The following is a 21,142-nucleotide window of genomic DNA, read 5'->3' as shown; positions in this document are numbered from 1 at the left end:
TAAGGCTTTTTGAGATATATGCTATAGATATTTCTTATAAATGTTGTCATATGCTATGTATTAGCAAGTGAGAGTTGCAGGTTTATTACTGAAAAGAGTTTTGAATTGCTTCAAAGTGGATAAATAAAGAAAGGGGTCAGTGGGAGGTAGCAAAATGTACGCTTTTCTCCTTCAGATGGGATGGGGAAGAACGTTTTCACGTGAAAGGAATAATAATAAAGCTGTAGTTCCATTACATAGGCTATACAATTAAATAGTCTAAATAGCGGTAATTTGATCCTATCCCAATTGCCTGAAAAAGAAAGAAAAAAAGTAAGCAGGCCTTTTAAAAATTGCAATTAAGGCTCCCTAAGTATAAAATAACATTTCAAGCACCTTGAGCAAAATAGTAAGCCAAATATAGAAAACATACCAAGCCAATTTTGATAACAATTGTAATCATAATTGGAAGCAGAAGTGGGTTATTTCTTACATCTTTCCTTCCCCCCTCTTGTAATGACCCTGCATCGCAGTGGAGTCGGGGCAACTGAATGCTAAATGCTCAAGCATTTACTGGCCAAATGCCCTTCCTGATGCCTATGTGGTGTTCACAACAGACAATTACTCATTGTGCCCAGAAAGAGAAATATCTGCCGAAGGATCGAACTCACAGCCTCCTGATTTTGAGGTGAGAGCTCCAGCAATAATAATAATAATAATAATAATAATAATAATAATAATAATAATAATAACAACAACAACAACAACAACAACAACAACAACAACAACAACTTTATTGTCATTGCACACGTATACACAGTATACCCATACAACGAAATTCACTTAACACACATAAAATTCACTTATGTGTGTTGGACCTGAGACCAGGTCCAACACACATAACAATCCCCAAACATACTCTAAGCTGCTGTACTGCTTATTTCTAACATCTTTCTTATAAGCCCTCATATTTTCAGACTGGGGGTTGACTTATTCTCCAAAGCACCTGAGGGCAGGATGAGAAGTAACAGATGGAAATTTATCAAAGAGAGATCCAACCTAGAACTAAAGAGAAATTGTCTAACAGTAGGAACAATTAATTTGTGGAACAGCTTGCCTCCAGAAGTTGTGATTGCTCTATCACTGGAGGTTTTTAAGAAGAGACTGGGCAGCTATTTGTTTGGAACGGTATAGGGTCTTTGCTTGAGCAGAGGGTTGGACTAGAAGACCTCTAACATACTTTTCAACTCTGTTATACTGTTACTATTTTCACAAGAAAGATTCAATCTTGTGACACGGAGCTTGCTTTGGAACAGTTTCTTGATCAATATATAGATTCTTTCAGTGGAATGGTCAGGATTGAGACTTTGGTGAAACATAAGGATAAAGATGTCCTTGTAGGTAGAGTGGTGTTTCAAATCTGGTATATCCGGTTGTTTTGAAAGCGAGTGAGAAAAGCCAAGGTGGCAGAAACAATTATGGGATGAAAGCCTGTGTACAACATATTGTACATAAGGCAAAAAGGGTAAGGTTTTGACTGTGCAGTCATGCTTACCATCCTGACATTTTTTACTTTTTTGATAGCTGATTGCTTTGATCATGGGAGATGTTGATTCTAAAATTATATAAAAATGGAAGCCTTTCCTACAAAAATTGATTAAATAATAGACTTTAGAAATAAAATTTAAAATACACTGACAGCAATTGCTACGCTCCAATACAGCGTAAAGCAGATGTTACATCATTACTTAATTGATTCTCTAGATATTTATGTCAGTATTATAGACAGTGCACATATATACATACATACGTACGCACATACTTACATACATACATACATACAAACATACATACATGCAGCTTATATGGATGTACAAATAATGAGCAGCCCTCTGTAATACTGATATAAATATCTAGAGAATCAATTAAGTAATGATATAGTGTCTGTTTTACACTGTACTGGAGCCTTATTTAGTATTATTTTATGAGCTGTCTTATTTTCTTTCCTCTGGTTATAGTGCATGAATTAGCATATCATTCCTATAGAGATGATTTGCTACTTTTAAGTGATAAGTGAAATATTCCACTTCATTTTACACATTTTCTAAAATAATTATGCCAATGGACACATAGATGCTTGAAGCAGTTTCACTAATTTTTTTTTCTTCCATTCTGATATGAGAGGCTTTTTCAATGCTTTCAGGTTGATTATCATAATGGCAATATACCATCTTAAGGAGAATAAAGAAAGAAAAATAAGTATCTTCTGTTTTTGAATATTTGTATTGCTTCTTGGAAATATGGTTTTATATAATTTTAATGTCCCTGCATTTTATATGTTGAATATGACAGTATAATTTAACTACAACACCATCATGTTTCAATAGTTATATTTATAGCTATAGGTTTGGCTTGTGATTTTATTGCCGTAAGTTTATTGTGAACTTATCAGCATTACTAAACTTGGACTCATTTCAAATACTCAAAGGAACAGTATTAATAAAAGCTGAGCTGCAGATCATATAGAATAAAATTAGAATTGTCACTTTTTCTTCTAATCTAACTTTGAAATTGTAATATTGCTATTTAGAGGGCCAATTTATTTAGTAGTAAGAAGGATAGAAGTAGTAAGGTTGCCATTCCAAAACAACTGTCAGCCTTGCAAGGCAGTCCAGACAAGAAGCACACTCAAGAATGCTAGTTCTATCTTCATTGCAAGATATACTAAAAAACTCTTGCAAGTCTAAAAGTACATTTGTTCTTAATTGCCTTTACATTCAAAGAAAGTACAGGAAATCCCTTCTGAGATGTTTGCCACTCCCCCATTCCTTTTGTGGGTTCATCTGCCTCTGATCTGACCATTGCCAATGGTCTATGGCTTTTCCTCCTGCCTCCCAAGGCCATTCCCACATTCCATTAGAACAACCTTATGTATTACCTTAATTATTATATTTGTTTGAAAGGTTAGGGTTGTGCCAAACAATTTAAACTTCTTTGATTACATCTTGTTTGTGGAAATTAGTATATATTGGGCAGTGAATAGATTTAAAGCAGAGTGAATAGAAAAAAATAATTACAAAAGTGAAGGTGATTTTTACTTTAGTCGGTGCTGGTGTTTCTTTTTCCATTTGCACTTTTGAAAAGCTTCTGCAGATATTCAGAGTGGTATAAGCCCTTGTCTCTATCTTCCTTCTGTTTCATCTTTTTTGTGCTGTCATACTGTGTGATCAAAAAATTATTGTAAAAAGGAGAAAGAAATTAGGAGAGAGCTCTTGCGTGAGTTATTAAAAAAAATAAGAGGGAGGGAGAAAGAATGTTAGCAATTGATCATTATGAGTTCCATTTAAGAATGGATGCTAAGAGAGGCTAAATACAAATTAAGTATTGAAAATGATAGGTTTTCCTCTTCCTTGTCTATACCACTAAAGTACCCATTTACTGATACTTATTATTTTTCTATTCATTTTCCATTTTAGTTGGTTGCTGCTACTGTGCATAAAAAAGCCAGACAAATAACACAGAAATATAAGTTAAAAAATTGCTAAGGATTTTGAGCTGATTTTTTTCTGAAAGGTTTGATCGTATATTGTTTGAACCAATAATTAGCCAATATGTCAAGAAGATTACGCTGTTCTATGCTTATAACTAGTTCTTTCTGTTTGTGAGACTGAGACAATGCCTTGGTAAATGACTTGCTAAAATACGAGTCAAGAGAATTGACATACCTACCTAATTGTCAATTAGTACTTTAATTGCTTGCAACTAATAAGATTAGAATGTAGGTCAGCAGTGAAATTCTCCTTTCATATTAACAGCCAAAGCACTTTGGGAGGAAAGTCTGTTTAATGAGCAAAATCAGAAGATAGTTTGTTCAGCTAAATTTAGTCTTGGAAACCCAAACCTTGATTCTGTATGACACGTTGCAATTAAATTTACATATGTGAAAAAAGGAAGAGGGATACACATACAATAAAATGTCAAAATGAAACCATTACTGGCAGCATTTATTAGCTTTTTTGGATTTCTGATATTTTTTTTTATTTTTTTTTTATTATTTTTTTTAATTTTTATTAATTTAAGAAACCACATAATACATTTATAAATGCAAGTAAAACAATTTACAACAAACATCATCTTTATAACATCTACCTATAATATCTGAATTGTTACAATATCAATATCCTATATTCTTCAATATACAATATTTCTCTCACCTTATATAATGATATTATTTTATTGATATCTCGTGTCTCTTTCTTAAATTTCATTTGATTTAAAACTTTATTTTACTCTATTGATATCTTTTCTTTTATTCAATTTTTCTTTCTTTCTTCTTCTCTTCTTTTTTCACTTCCCTCTAACCATTTATACCATTTTTGCCAGACCAGATAATATTCAGATTCTTCTTTTCCTTGGATCTCCTTGGTAAGTTTATCCATCTCAGCGCATTCCATAATTTTGGATATTAATTTCTCTTGAGTCGGGACCTCTTCTTGTTTCCAATTTTGTGCGTATATAATTCTTGCTGCAGTCAAAATGTGTGTTATTAAATATATTATTTCTTTTTCATATTTGCTTGTAGGTATTCCTAATAAATAAGTTTCTGGCTTTAATGGCACCTTTTGAGTTATTATTTGTTCCAGTTGCATTTTTATATTGTTCCAGAATTTTTTAGCTTTGGAACATGACCACCATATATGATAATATGTCCCTTTATGCGCTTTACATTTCCAACAGAGTGGAGATGTGCCGGGAAACATTTTAGAAATTCGCGCTGGTGGTAGATGCCACCTATAGAACAATTTATAAGCATTTTCTTTGTATGGTACAGATAATGTTAATTTATTAATATTTTTCCACAAATTTTCCCACTTATTTAATTCTATTGCATACCCAAAATTCGTCGCCCATGTGATCATATTCTCTTTAACTACTTCCTCTGCTAGTTTATATTCCAATAGAAAATTATAAATTTTGGTTATTAATTTCTCATTGGGGCCTAATAAAATTTTATCCAACTGATTTGGTTCCATTTGAATTCCATTTTTTCCCATATCAGATTTATATCTGGATTTTAATTGCAAATATGACCACCACTCTATTTCCACATTTTGCATTCTCAATTCTTCTCTTGTTTTTAGTTTTCCTTCTTCATTTAAGATGTCCTTATATGTTTTTAATTTATTTGTATCTATTGTATTTGGATAAATATGTGCTTCCATTATGGAAGTCCACCTAGGAATCCTATCATAGTGATATTTTCTGATTTCATTCCATATTTTAAGCAAATTATCTCTTACAATATGTTTGCGAAATTGTTCTTGTTTTGTAATTTTCTCTCCCCAAAGATATGCATGCCAACCTCTTGTTAAGTCAAAACCTTCCAATATTAATGTTCTTATGTTTTTGAGTTCAATCCAATCTTTTATCCATATTAATGCTGAGGCTTTGTAATAACTCTGCCAATCAGGGAGTCCCATTCCCCCCCTCTCTCTTTTGTCTTGTAGATGTTTTAATTTGATTCTTGCTTTTTTTCCCTGCCAAATAAATTTTAATATCATTCTGTCTAAATCTTTAAAATATGTTCTTCCTGGGTTTACTGGTATTACCCTAAATAAGTATAACACTCTTGGCAGAATATTCATTTTAATGGTAGCAATTTTGCCTAAAAGAGACAATTGGAGTTTTGCCCATTTTTCCAAATCCTTTTCTATTTGTTTAGCCAATTTAATATAATTGTCTTCCTTCAAAGTTGATATTTTGTTTGTAATCCATATTCCTAAGTATTTAACTTTCTTTGCTATTTGTATCCCTAATATATTTTCCAATTCTTCTTTTTGATACTTGTTAAGATTCTTTGTTATAATTTTAGTTTTTTGTTTATTAATTTTCAGTCCCGCTACTTCTCCATATTGTTGTACTTTTATCATTAATTTTGGTCCAGATTGTATGGGTTTATCTAAAATGAATACTATATCATCTGCAAAGGCTTGCAGTTTATATTCTTGATTTTTTATTTTTAGTCCAGTTATTTCTGTATCTTTCCTGATTTCTTCTAGTAATATTTCCAATGTTAATATAAACAATATAGGAGATAATGGGCATCCTTGTCTCACTCCTTTCTTTATATCAAATTGTTCAGTTGTATCTCCATTAATTTGTATTTTTGCTGTTTGGGTGTTGTATATCTTTTTAATCATTTTTATAAATCTTTCTCCAAATTTCATTTTTTCTAATTGTGCTAATAGAAATGTCCAGTTGAGATTATCAAACGCTTTTTGCGCATCTAGGAAAATTAGAGCTAACTGGTTTTCCGATCTTTGCTCATAGAATTCCAGAGTGTCAATAATTGTTCTTGTATTGTTATGAATTTGTCTTCCAGGAATAAAACCATTTTGATCAGGATGTATATAGTATTTGACTAGGTTTTTCAATCTCTGTGTTATAATTGATGTGAATAGTTTATAATCTACATTGAGAAGAGAAATTGGTCTATAATTTTTAATTTCCGTGGGATCCGAATCTTGTTTTGGTATTAATGTGATTATTGTTTCATTCCATGACTTCGGAATTTCAGCTTCCATTAATGCATCATTGAAAACTTGTATTAATATATCATCTAATGGTTGTTGGAATGTCTTATAAAACTCTGCCGGTATACCGTCTGTTCCCGGTGTCTTGTTATTTTTTTGTTTCTTTCTCGCTTCTATTAATTCTAACATTGAGATTGGTCTGTTCAATAATTCTATATGTTCTTCTTCTAATTCTTGAATTTTTATTTTATTTAAATATTCTATGATATTTTCTTCTCTAATCTCTTCCTTTGCGTATAAGTTTTTGAAAAATTCCTTTGCAATTCGTTTTTTGTCTTCAATATTCTGGTATAAACAACCATCTACATCTTTTAACTGTATTATAATATTCCTCTGTTTTTCTATTTTCAATTTATATGCTAACCACCGTCCAGTTTTGTTTGCATGTTCAAATTGGTTTTGTTTAGCGATTTTTATTTTTCTTGCTATTTCTGTTGTTGTGATCAAATTTAATTTATGCCTTGTTAAATTTATTTTCTCCTTAATTTCTTGATTATATGGCTGTTTCTGTAGATCTAATTCATATTGATGTAATATTGTCTGTAAATTTTGTTTTATTTGTTGTTTGTTTTTATTTTTTTGTGCAGTATAGGCAATTGTTAAGCCTCTGATATATGCCTTGGTTGTGTCCCATAGATTTTGTAGACTGGTGTGCTCTTTCACATTAATTTGTAGAAATATTTTCAATTCTTTTTAGATCATATCCACATATTGTTTGTCATTTATAATATCTTTATCCATCATCCATCTTTTACGCTTTTGGTGTCCCTTCCATGTTATTTCAATGGGGCTATGATCAGCCCATGTGTTTGTTGTAATTTCTATTTGTTTAATGTCTGCTATAAGCTCTGCTGTCATCCAAGCCATGTCAATTCTGGACCACGATTGATGTGGATTTGAATAGAATGTGTATTGTTGTTTATCATAATTGAGTTCCCTCCAAGCATCTTGTAATTGAAATTCTTCTACTATATCATAAAATGTTTCTGGAAGTGTTTTTTTCCTGGATTTATTATGTTTACAACTCCTATAGTCCTTCTCTATGTTTACAATTGCATTAAAATCTCCAATTATGCATATGTTTTGGTATTCCAATTCCTTAATTTTGTTGTGCATCTTTTTAAAATAATCAATTTGGGTTCCATTTGGTGCATAAAGTGATACTAGTAATATCTTCTTCTTTTCTGTTTCAATTTCAACCATCAGCATCCTACCCTCCTCATCTGCAAATAATTGCTTTGATTGTATATGATTCCGGATGTACATTGCTATACCTCTCTTTTTTTGTTCTGTTAGTGCCGTATAAAGTTTTCCTAATCTTTTGTTCTCTAATAAACTTCGTTGTTGTTTTTTAATATGAACTTCTTGTAATGTTATAATATCTGTCTTCAATTTTTGTAAATTTCTAAAAGTACGTGATCTCTTTGATGGAATGTTTAGTCCATTTATGTTAATCGATATCAATTTTAAATCTTTCTCCATTTCAAATTTCTATTTTCTTGATGTTCTTATTTTCCTAGTGTCTTTTTTTCCTGTAATTTGTATTTTATCCCTTGCTCCTTCTCTTTCCATTCTTTCTTTCTCCCCTCTTTTCCTTTCTTCTTGCTGTATTTTTCTCGGTTTGTTCTCCTGATTTGCAATTTCTTGCTGTGGTTCAGATTCTTGTTCTTCCTCAGGAAAAAAGTTGCTATCAAAAAATTGCTGTGCTTTCTCTGGTGTATCAAGTTTATATTTTTTATCTTGCCATGAAACAAGCAGTCCCTCTGGCGTTAACCACCGGAACATTATTTTATGTTTGTGTAAATCTGTTGTCAGAAAGTTATAATTTTTCCTTGTTTCTCTTATTCTTCTTGGTATTTGTTTTAATGTAATTATTTCTTTTCCCTTATATATAATTGGTTTTTCTCTCATTTTTTTGTATATTTCCTCTTTCACCAACTTCCTTACAAATCTAATATGAACCTCTTTTGGTAACCTGTTTCTTCGGGCGTAATTTGTGAATACTCTATAAATTTCATCAATTTCCTTATTAATTTCTTCTTTATTCTTTAACGTTGCTTCAGACAGAATTCCCACCATTACATCTCTCAAATCTTCCTCTCTGTTTTCCACTATATTTTGAAATCTTAGGTAAAATAACACCTTTTCCATTTCTAAAAATGAAATTGAATTTTCCAGTTCTTTGTTTATTATTGTTTGAGCACATTCTGACTCTTCTATCTTTTTTTCTACTTTGCCCATCTTATCTTCAATATTTTGGATCCTTTGTTCATTTTTAGCAATATTTTGTTGAATTTTCTCCATCTTATTATCCATTTTTTTTAGATTATCCTTAATTTCACCTATGTCCATTTTCAAATCCTCATGGTTTTTCCTACTTTCTTGTTGGTTATCAGCAATTGATTCCTGTGTTTTGTTCATACTCTCTTGTATCATTGATAATACTGAGTGAATGTTTTTGATGTTAATTGATTGAGGAGATTTCTCTTTTTCTGAAAGTAACATTGTGTCTATTGTTTTCTGTTGTGTTGATGACGTAATAGACATTGCTTGGTTGGCTATTGCCTTTTTACCTGGTTTTGTCATTATTAATAAGCCAGTAGTTGTCGTCTTAATTTTCTAATTTAATAGTTTCCAAATTTTCACACACTGTCTATAGTATATAGTAAGATTTTCCTTCTGATAATTACAGAAGCCAATATCACTTGTTTAGTTTTCAAATACAGTCAAATTTCAAACTATAATATCATTATATGAGGGATTAATTAAATTTAAATAAGGAGCAGGGATAAAATATGATATCTCAGCAAGTCATATTTCAGTTTCTAAACTAAATATTCTATTTAAATATATTATTAATTCTAATAAGTTCTATTAAATCTTTAGTTATATCTCTAATAAATTTTATCAATTTTAATAAATTTATTCTTATTTAAATCAATATATATCAATATTAATAATCAATTTTCAATTCATTCTTTTAACACCATATCAATTTTTAAATTAATATTAAATTGTGTCACATAAAAAACTATTAGAATAGGAAAACAAGATAAAACAGAAATAAGAAAAAACAGATATGCTATGTGTTATATTATTATATCTATTCAAAACTTATATATTCCAACTTTTCTTACTTATATTAGAAAGTATATATTTAACATTTAAGCTTAAGTAATCCTAAACCTTATGCTATTTGGGCTATAATATTATATACTATATTCTATATTAAAACATTAAGTATTACATAAATAAACAAATAAATAGATAAAAGTACTTAAAATTATTTAAAATATTATTAAAATAATTCAATTAAAATAATTCAAATAAATTAAGTCTCTCAAACAATAAAATAAATTTCTTTCGTTATATTAGGTTCCAGAATATATTAAAAAGTATATATTTAACATTTAAACTTAAGTAATCCTAAACCTTATGCTATTTGGACTATAATATTATATAATATATTCTATATTAAAACATTAAGTATTACATAAATAAACAAATAAATAGATAAAAGTACTTAAAAGTACTTAAATATTATTAAAATAATTCAATTAAAATAATTCAAATAAATTAAGTCTTTCAAACAATAAAATAAATTTCTTTCGTTGTATTAGGTTCCAGAATTGAAGTCTTTGCAATCCTCACTTGGTTTTGTGTCTTTTCAGTCGTCTAGTTTGTAATTGTTTCCAAAGTCCTTCAATTTGCCTTCTAAAAATATTTTAAACACCTCTTCCAGAGCCTCAATGTTTTTTATTTATTTGCAAGTTAATACTCTAATATAGTTACAGTATCTGTTCACTGAAGCTCTGCCACCGTTACAAAGTTTTTAAATCCCTCACAGTCTCTCCCGAAACTAGATACTGTTTCTTCTTCGTCTCTTCTTTATTGTCTCCGCACCACCTTCTTTTTTTTAAAATAAGTCCAACACTTGGATCTGTATTTCTTTCCCCAAATGAATAATCTTTGTCTATTTCCCAATTTCTGTCTGGTAAATCTATAACTATGTGTTTTATTTCCAATCCACACCTCTCCGTTGCACTTCCTCAAAATCACCTCAGCTCCGTTGCCTGTCAGTTTCGCCCCCTCACACTTCAATTAGCCTCATTAACTCACTCCGTTATATTTTCACTCCGTTTCTTCTTAACAATTCTGCTTTGCCGATCAGTTTCTCTTTTTAGTTATGTATCCGATGTTTTAAATATTTAAATGTTTCAGAATAAGAGTAATTAGTTATTCTTATTGATGCTGTTTGCTCGATCCTCGCTTCCCTTTTTTAAAAGCAACCGTCAGCGTTCTGGCCAACCGACAAGAGGTTGGTTTTTTTCCGGGCTGAATTAAGGGACTTTCCTTGAACCTTCAGGGCAATTTTTGATACTCCCGAGGTCCTCAGGATTTTCCCTTTTATCTATTGACCTCTTCGTGGTCAATAGAGCTAAAAAAATCAGCTTTCAGACCGAAAATTGGGACCTAGGAACGGAGCGCTGTCCCCTCGGTTCCTATCACGCTGACGTCACCAACGGATCTCGGATTTCTGATATTTTTAAAGTTCCTGAATGTTTTTTACAACTTATTTTGAATATTTAGTTGAACCTACACTTCTGGCCACATTCTTAAAACCAATCAATCATTACAGTGTATACCTGTATTATAGCTACTGGTAGTCTGGGATATCTGATGAAACCATCAGCATGACACCAAACAAGAAGCAAGCAATTTGTCGGTTTCCTTGACAACAGTTATGAATGCCTGCTTGCCTTGATTTCTAATCAGGTGCAAAAGTACAGTAAAATCTCCTTTTTTTCCTCACAAAGAGATAACATTACAAACCCCATTTTAAGTGACCGCTTGGCAAAAGAGCATCTGTTTGAGCAGGAGATAGCTTGTAACAGCTAAGAGGAAGGAGTTTATTTTGAAGTCAAGAAATGCTGCCAAAGCTATGTTCATGTGAGATCCCACCATGAATACTCAATACAAATGGTGTGCCCAACTGTTGGGTAACATCTGTCTCTCTATGTCTCTGTCATTTTCTTTGTCATTTATCAGATGTTTCATGACATTTCTATGTACAACAAATACTGAGGAACAAACTGTATTAGTTGTAGCCTCAACCCTGAAGAACATTTTTCTCTCCCTGAGATTAAGATCATATCTACCTTGCTTTCTTTCAAGAAAATCAGTCACCATAATAAGTAGATTTTTTTTTTTTTTTGGCTGGGCTATTTAGTTTTCTATTTCACCAAGGTTGCTGGTCTAACATTATCCATTTTTTTTAAAGAATTCTGATTGATCATGGTTGCTGGGATTTGGATAATGTTATTGGATTGGACTAGATTATGAATTTGGTTAACCACATACATAATTAAAAATGAATACCATTTTTACATACCCCACTGAGCAAAAGAAGTATCTCTCTCTGCTAATATGGCCAGTAACTGCCATATAAACAAAATCCAGGTGCAGATGGGCTCACCTTCTCAGCATTCCCATTAAACCAAAAGTATGAGAGACAGAAAGCCATAATCAACAGCTTTTGTTTGCCTTTTTTGAGTCCAGTTCCACATTTGAGTGCAACAGTTACTTGCTGGAAGTATTCTCACTTCAGCCTTTATGTTAATAAATCTTATTAATCTGAGCTCAGAGATAATTGTTCCTTGGCTGTTCTTCTCTACTCCTGTTTATCGCTAAGCAAGACACAGTGTTTTTTCCAGACTGCTTCTGGACTAATGTTACAACTGGGAGAAAATGGGAGCCAATTGCTGGAGACTGCTGAGAAGAATTTCATAAAGAAATTGATTCACCTTCTCACTCCATTAATGCAACTTGCTGCTATATTATATCAAAGTGTATTCCTAAATACTGTTTTGCTGTAAGTAATTAACAAGTTTCTGAGTTACATAGCCATTGATAGAAGAAACTGAATGGTGCTGGTTAAACATATGGGAGAAAGAAGAGAAACTTAACAACATTGCAAAGTGGCTACAGAAGTTGAGAGAAGACCACAGCAATCTCCAGAACAGGAGCCAGTCACGATCATAGTGCTCTATGTTATAAATGTAGCAGTACCTGCCCTGGACAGGATCCACACCTCCTGGCTAAATTAACTAACAGCATTGCATGAACACTAAGTAGTACAGATCATCTGCTAGAAACAGGCTTCCTCCAGACTGGCTAACACAAGGAAGGACAGTGCTGATCATTAAAGACTCACAGAACAGCTCTGGCCAATGACTGGTCAAAACTTGTCTCTCCAAAACATTGAAAGTCTTATCAGGCATCATAGCCATCAAGCTACATGAACATATGGGCCATTAAATAAGCACAGCTCAGAAGGGCATTAGGAACAACATCATAAAAGACAGAGCAGTCATCCAAGACTCAAGGTCTAGAGAGAACAATTTGAACCTACAATTCAGTGCAACACACATGGATATGTGAATGTTTGGTGCTACATAAAGTCAACGTGACACTAAGGACCTTCCTCAATAACTTAATGGGGCTGTGAAAGACCACAGGATCCATCTTTGAGGAAGAGGGGCAGTTCATAAATTGAAAAATAAATAAAATAAAAACACTGGAAGTCAACTCAAGACAGCTACAATAAGTGGCCGTCAAATGCAGTATATACCAAGGTGATGCACTGTCCCCATTGTTGTTCTGCATAGGCTTGAACTGCCTAGCCAGATATGGATATAAGTTCAAGAGTGGAATTACCATCACCACCTCCTCTACATGGATGATATTATGCTGTGTAATAAGAGTGACTGAGACATTAATTCACTGAACTATCTGACATGGATCTACAATGAGGACATTGGGATATAATGTGGATTGGAAATGTATGGCTAGATGATAGTCAAGAGATGAACAGTTAAGACTGATCTGGTGGAATACCAAAGGGCCACATAGAAGACATTCAGACCAGGTACACACTGCTGAGAGAATCCCTGCACAGGGGAAGACATGGAAGGAAGATCAAGCAGAGAAATTGCCATGGCAAGGCAAGATCCTGCATGGGATATAATATCAATAGATAGCTGAGGCTGGAAAGGACTGAACTAAAAGGCAGCAATGAGGCACTAGTCATGGGAGCATAATATCAGGCACTAAGCACCGAATCTATAGAAGTAGGTGTCTACCACACTACACCCGAGGTGTAGACAATGCAAAGAGGCCTCAGAGAGAGTCCAACATATATACAATCTTAAGAGATCCAGATCCATACAGACAAGCAGGTACTGGCTAATCAACCAGACATTGTAATAGTAGACAAAGATCAGAAGACAGTGGTGGCAATAGATGTAGTAGTACCAAGTGACAGCAACATCAGGTAGAAGCCCTCTACATAAAACTGCTCTTGAAGAGTATCCAGAAGCTCTAACAGAAAGCAGCCACATGGACAAATATGTGTGCCCCTGAAACAGCACATGCCATACCTCTGCTCTAAGCTGCATTGGTTGTGGGTTTGCTTTCTGATTCAATTCAAGATGCTGGTTTTAATCTTTAAAGGCATTTATGGCATGGGACTGGGGAATTAAGAGACCACCTCTCCCTGATTACATTAGCTTGACCCATTAGATCTGATAGCGAATGCATATTGTGGGTTCCATTTGCCAGAGACATAAATTTGGGGTTACCAGGAATAGATCTTCTGTACCACAATACATGTGTGTACACACACACACACACACACACACACAGAGAGAGAGAGAGAGAGAGAGAGAGAGAGAGAGGGGGGGGGAGGGAGGGAGGGAGGGAGGGAGGGAGAGGGAGAGGGAGAGGGAGAGAGAATTTAGGATATTTTCATCTGTCTTGATGCTCCAGAGGTTTCTCAAGACCTGGTTAGATCACCAGGCCTGGGGCTCCTAGGAAGACTGGAAAAATATTTAGATGTCTCCACTGCTAAGTGGATATACTCACTTTCTCTGTCTTGGGTTTCTATGTTTTAATTTTAATAATACTCCATCTTTAATATGATTTTTAAAATGTATGTTTTATTTTGTTTTGTATATATCTTGCTCTTGTATATATTTTGTTTTTGTTCTTTTGTCTCTCTGTACATTGTCCACTTTCTGTAAGATGGGTGGTCATATAAAGTTAATAAATAAATACATGAATAAATATCTAATCCCCTTAATAGAGGAAGGAGAAAAATTGAGAATACTTGAACTGTGGAGGCATGGATTTCTCTTTCAGAAGGTGAGAAGGTACCCTGAATGACATGTACATCTCCAGATACAGAACTCATTTCTTCAAGGGGTAATAAACTTAAATTCATTCTAAAGAAACTATACTGAAAGTTTCCAATAGAGAGCTGAAAATAGAAATTTCAGAGGTAACAAGAGTAAAAGACTTGGATTTATAAACCTGAATAGCTGAAAATGGAAAACCTGCCCATGTGTCTGTGTGTGTTTGTGTGTGAAGTCTCTTGAGATGGTATGTTGACTGCAATTAGCTGAATCAATTGCCTACTTTCATTGTTCAGCCTCGCAGACCATATTTTGCATTTGAATTAACCTTCAGTGTTTTTATGTGAGCATTTTTAACTCCTGACTCATTGTCTATTTTTATTTTTACAATATTTAGTAAACATTGGGACTTTGGACAGATTATACTTTATAATTAAGCTATGCTTAATACAATAAGTTCCAAAGTATATAATAAGTGATTCAGATTTTTTCTGAATAATGAAAGCCATTCAGAGGATTCTTAGCATATACCCATAATGGATTGTTATAAATAAGAATACAGGGAAGAGAGATGCCGCAGCGGATCTGGTAGGTGGTTAAAGAAGTCAAGATGGAGGATGTAATCATGTGATCAAAGATCTATCTCTTTTTAATGCATTACACACAACACATATAAAAAAGGGGTGGGATTTCCCACCACAGTAGTTATGGTTCCCATCTTGCCTTTTTTTGACATCTGTCCAAAGAATACCCTTCAGATTTAGTGTCAATGTGGTCCAAACCTCAATCTATAAGAAATCCATAAAAACGTCTTTTCTAATTTAAAATGTAGTCCTACCCAGTGGTGAAATGTAAGATTTCTTACTACTGGTTCTGTGGGCGTGGCTTGGGGGGGGTAATGTGATTGGGTGGATATGACCAACTTTTTTTTTTTACTTTTAAAACCATTTTTTCTTTGGCCAAAGAGGTTGTAAAAAAAAAAGCTTTTAAAAGCCTCTGCCGGGATCGTCAGCTGGGATCGTCAGAAGCTTTTAAAAGCATTTTTTTTCCACTGAAGAGGTTGTAGAAAAAATGCTTTTAAAAATTAAAAAAAAAGCCTCTGATGATTGCGTGGCTCAGCTGGGCATGGGGGGGGGGCAGGGATTTTTGCTACCAGTTCTCTGAACCACCCGCCGCCATCGTTACCGGATGGGGCGATCCGGTCCGAACCGGGAACATTTCACCCCTGGGTCCTACCTGATACTTATTGAAAGAGCAGAGAAGATAAATATTTAAAAAAAGATTTCAAACTGCTTTGGCAGTACATTGATGAGAACAAATGGCTTCAGTTATGATTCAGCCTGAAGGAAATATTTGCATGAAGAAATCTGTCTAGTGCCAGAGAAAATAAGTCTCATTAGCTTAGGTGTTTGTTTGTTTGTTTTTAATCATGCTGGGGCTTTTTCTGAAGTTCATCTTAATGTTTTGGCTGTCTTTAATGCTGGAAGCCCCAGTAGGAAAAGAATTGGAAATAGATGCCTAAACATTTGGGGAAAAAAATCACCTGCTTGATAGATCCTCCATTTACCAACATTGTGCTTGAATGTGCAGCACCTGCAAGAAACCAGCATCATTATTATGACACCGATGAATGGCAGATGGGCTCTCTGGTGTATTCATGAGTTGAGTATTCTACATTTGTTTGAACCTGAATGGGGCTCTAGTGTCCCATCATTGCTCTAATTTAGCAGCTCAGGACTCAGGAGAGATTCTTTTTTGTTGGCTCTGCTAAGGTTTTTAATCTACTAAAGGGTTGAAGCTGATCATTTGTTCTTTCTTTCCCATCTTTCTGGATTCATTTGCATTGCATGTTTAAGTTTAATTTCAGTGCCCTTATGCATCGTGTTTCTAGATGGATGCATAGTTTTGTTTTAACTGTTCTTGCCTTCTGGCAGCTCTGTGCATGCACGCACTGGGAACTGGTTCCCCGTTCCTCTGCCTCGCTGAGGTCCAACTCTGGAGGCTCCGGAGGCAGCACATACCTCCCAGATGGCCCTTTCTCTGCCTCCAATGCAGAGTCCTTGTCCGAGCCTTCCCCAGACTCCAGAACTGGCCCATGTTCCTCCCCAACCTCCTCACTGTCCGACTCTGCTGCCAGCTCCGTAGGTCGCCAGCAGACCACAACTATCATTTCTGGTTCAAGCAACTGCCCATGTTCTTTATTCACAGCCTAGAAACAAAATATGTGGTGGGAACTCATCAAATTTGCAGTTGACACTAAGCTGGCAGGAATAGCCAACACCCCAGAAGACAAACTCAGGATCCAAAAGATGTTGACAGACTTGAACAATGCAACAAAATGAAATTTAATGTGGAGAAAAGCAAGGTTTTACAGTTAGGCAGGAAAAAAAACAAAGATTCAAGTACAGATTACGTGAAACCTGGCTGAAAAACAGTAACTGTGAGAGGGACTTTGGAATCCTAGTGGACAGTAACTTAAACATGAGCCAGCAGTATGCAGCAACAGCCAAAAGAACTAATATAATCCTTGGTTGTTTAAACAGAGACATAGAATCAAAATCTCACGAAGTATTAGTACAGCTTTATAAAGCCTTAATAAGACCACACCTGGAATATTGCATCCAGTTTTGGTCACCACATTGCAAAAAAGATGTTGAGACTTTGGAAAAAGTATGAAAAAGAGCAACTAAGATGAGTAAGGGACTGGAGACAAAAACATATGAAGAATGGTTGCGGGAATTGAATATGGCTAGCCTAGAGAAAAGAAGGACTAGAGGTGACATGATAGCAATATTCCAGTATTTGAGGGGCTGCCACAAAGAAAACTTATTTTCCAAAGCACCAAAAGGCAAAACAAGAAACAATGGATGGAAACTAATCAAGGAAAGAAGCAACCTGGAAGTAAAGAGAAACTTCCTAACAGTGAGAACAATTAGTGAGAACCAGTGAGAACCAGTGGAACAGCTTGTCTTCAGAAGTTGTAGGTACTTCATCACTGGAAGTTTTAAGAAAAGATTGGACAGCTATCTATCTGAAATGGTATAGGGTCAAAACCTCCAAGGTCCCTTCCAGCTCTATTCTGATTGATTAAGTAGTATTAGAAATATTAGAAATAACAATTAGTTGACTTTGATGCATTGCTGTACTTCATGAAATGCAAAATCAAGGTGAATTGGTGGAGTATCAGCCACAAGCATTATGGTTCTCAATTTTGAATGTGGACTCAAATCACTTTTATACATAGTGGCATTCAAAGCAGAATTTAAAGAGCGAGTTGCAGAAGAAGCTAGGTTGGTGAGTTTTACCCTTGAGAGAGTTTAATTCCAAGGGAGGGAAAAATAAACATAAAATATATAATCACCCATTAAAATCAACCAACCAAGATCTTAATTTAAGTCTGATTTAAATGAACTGTTTGACCTTAACATAATTATGCCTAATCATTACCACCAGACAATGAAAAGTGCTTTAAAAATGAAAGCTAGTAAACAGGGCCACAAATACAATATATTTCAGTTTAATGGTTCAATCAATAATTCTTACTTCTGTTTGTTGAAAGCTGCAATATTCTATTTCTGTCAAATTATGCTAATGTTTCATAATGTATAGTCCTGGATAGAATTTTTAAAAGGTACAAACATTAGGTTGCTTTAGCTAAACTTTTAAAATAGTCTTAATTTCACTCAAGATAAGAATCAAAATGTCATTTTACATTTCCAACATTACTTTATGTTGATCAAAATCTTTTTATTACTTTTGTTCCAAAACTTTACAAAAATTAATACAATCTTTGGAAATGCTATTCTTCTATAGAAACTCCTAGAAACTGAAAGACAAGTTAGCATTTTTATGCATATATTTTATTCCCACCAATAATTCCTATTTACAGTACTAATTCAAGGCTTTTTTTTTTTAAAAAAAATGTGGACACCCTAATTTTCAATTACATAGCAAGCATAACTCATAGGATCACTGCTTGGAGAGGTAAGTATGCTCTAAATTTGCTTTACTATCACACAGTAGAGAAAATTTTACCTCATACAGTATCTTTACAACAGAAATCTTGAAAAAAAATAAATTGCTTTAAAACACATTTTTTTTCATCATATAATTTCTTTTGGGCCAGATCTGTTGTTCAAATCATCTTGAATGCCATCAATACACAATGTATGCATGAGAAGCTTCCATTTTACCCACAAGTCTAGTCAAAGATTTAATAAATCTTGAGATTAATCTTGCATTAATATGAATCTAACATAAATATTGCTTAAGACTACCACCTTAAGTGTATGGTACTTGTATTCAGGTCAGACCTACTGAATCCAATGGGCTTTACCATGAAATAAACAGGAATAGCACTTTAACCCGTAACAATCTTCCTTCCTTCCAAAATGTGTCATCCATGAAATTGTTGGCACTCAATTTATATGGATGTTATTTAACAACGAAAATCAATCACTATATAGTTTTTCCAGTGTATTATAGCTGAATTGACTCAGGTTTAACTTTAATGTTCTCAATATAACAATAGCTACTAGTTTCAATGACAGTAAACAAACAGTGTGTTTGTGTGTGTGTTTAATACACCAGTTCAAACCTATTAGTAATATTAGTTACTAATGCATCTTCCCTTCCAAACAAAAACATCACCAGCAAAATAGCTGCTAAATGCTACCAGGCATGTATAATATTTGCCAATCCAGCTATAGGAAACTTTTGTCGATAATTGTAATTGTCCCAAATGGTAGACTGTAGCAGTAAGCAGTAAACTCATCCTCAGCTCTCAAAGTTTAGGATGTGATCCTTCATCAGAAAGACAAATGGCCTAACAGGGATCTAGGAACAAGATTCAAGACTCAAAAGGACATTATGAGGTAGGTCTACCCAAAGAAAAGAAACTGAAGGGGAAATAATACATTTTTGATGCAAAATTAAATACCAATCATCCAAAACTGAGTCATCCAAGAGACATATTTGACGATATGCGGGAATGTGTGTTTGGTTCTTGAATAATTAGAGCTGCTGTGTCTTTTTCCAGCCTGTGGAAGACGATTATCCATTATCTAAAGACAGGAATAGTTTGAAAGGGTGTACTTTGGAAAAAACTTTGTACAACCCTCATGTAGCTTTATAATTTTGTAACAAATGTACATGAAATCATTTTTTTTCAATCAAAATTTTATGTGTGCTAACCATTGCCTAATAAGCTGACAAACATGTTTGAAACCTGGAAAGTATTTCAACTTCTTTCCCCATTTTTGAATTGAATTGAATTGAATTGAATTTAAAATTTAATTTAATTTAATTTAATTTAATTTAATTTAATTTAATTTAATTTAATTTAATTTAATTTAATTTAATTTAATTTAATTTAATTTAATTTGCTGCCTATTTGCCTATTCTGTAAGGTGGCTTACAGAATATAAAACTACATTTAAAACAATAAAAACTAACAAAAAGAATCAAATAAAGTAATATAGTATAATATAACAAAATCACCCCCACCCCCCGACCAGTGACAGCACATCACACGAGCCATTTAATGGGCTTCATCCCCCTCTGGGTTCCCCAGGCCCGCTGGCAGAACCAGGTCTTCAGCACCTTCCAGAAGAGTATTAGATTGGGGACCATTCTAATCTCTGGAGGAATGATGTTCCAGAGAGAGGGAGCCACCACAGAGAAGACCCTTCTTCTGGATCACACCAGCTGTATCTCCCTTGGGGATGGTACCCACAACATTCTCTGCCTCCCTGCTCTGATGGGTCGGGTAGATGTGACTGGCAAGAGATGGTGCCTCAGATAATCTGGTCCCAAACCATGAAGGGCTTTAAAGGTGACAACCAGCACCTTGAATTGCACCTGAAAGCAAATCGGCAACCAATGCAGCTCCTGCCGGAGAGGTGATATGTGTGCACACCAGGGTCTGTACAAAACCATGCGGGCTGGTTTTGCACCAACTGGAGCTTCTGGATGCTCTTCAAGGGCAGCCCCATGTAGCACATGTTGCAATAGTCACGACGGGAAGTGACTAGGGCATGAGTGACTGTGAGTAGGGACTGTTGGTTCAGGAAAGGGAGTAACTGGCACACAACCTGCAGTTGTGCAAAGGCCCTCCTGGCCACAACCACCACATGCTCTTTGAACATATATGCAATCAATATTGCCAAAACAGGTCTCAGGTCTTAGATTAGGGCAAACATATACTGGGGACACCCAAAGATGCTTTTTCAAAAGGCAACTGGACTTTCTTTGTTTTTCTTTCCTTCTATACTGGGGACACTTCCAGGTCTGAAGGTGCTGTTAACTCTGTTTCCAACATCCCAGATAATAGTACAATATTCTAATAGAAACCTAATTTCTTCCTCTATATTTGCCTTT

Source organism: Pantherophis guttatus, chromosome 3 (assembly GCF_059756535.1).
Source record: "Pantherophis guttatus breed Tessera chromosome 3, ASM5975653v1, whole genome shotgun sequence".
In the NCBI taxonomy this organism is placed as follows: domain Eukaryota; kingdom Metazoa; phylum Chordata; class Lepidosauria; order Squamata; family Colubridae; genus Pantherophis; species Pantherophis guttatus.
Note: the sequence above shows the minus strand (reverse complement) of the source record.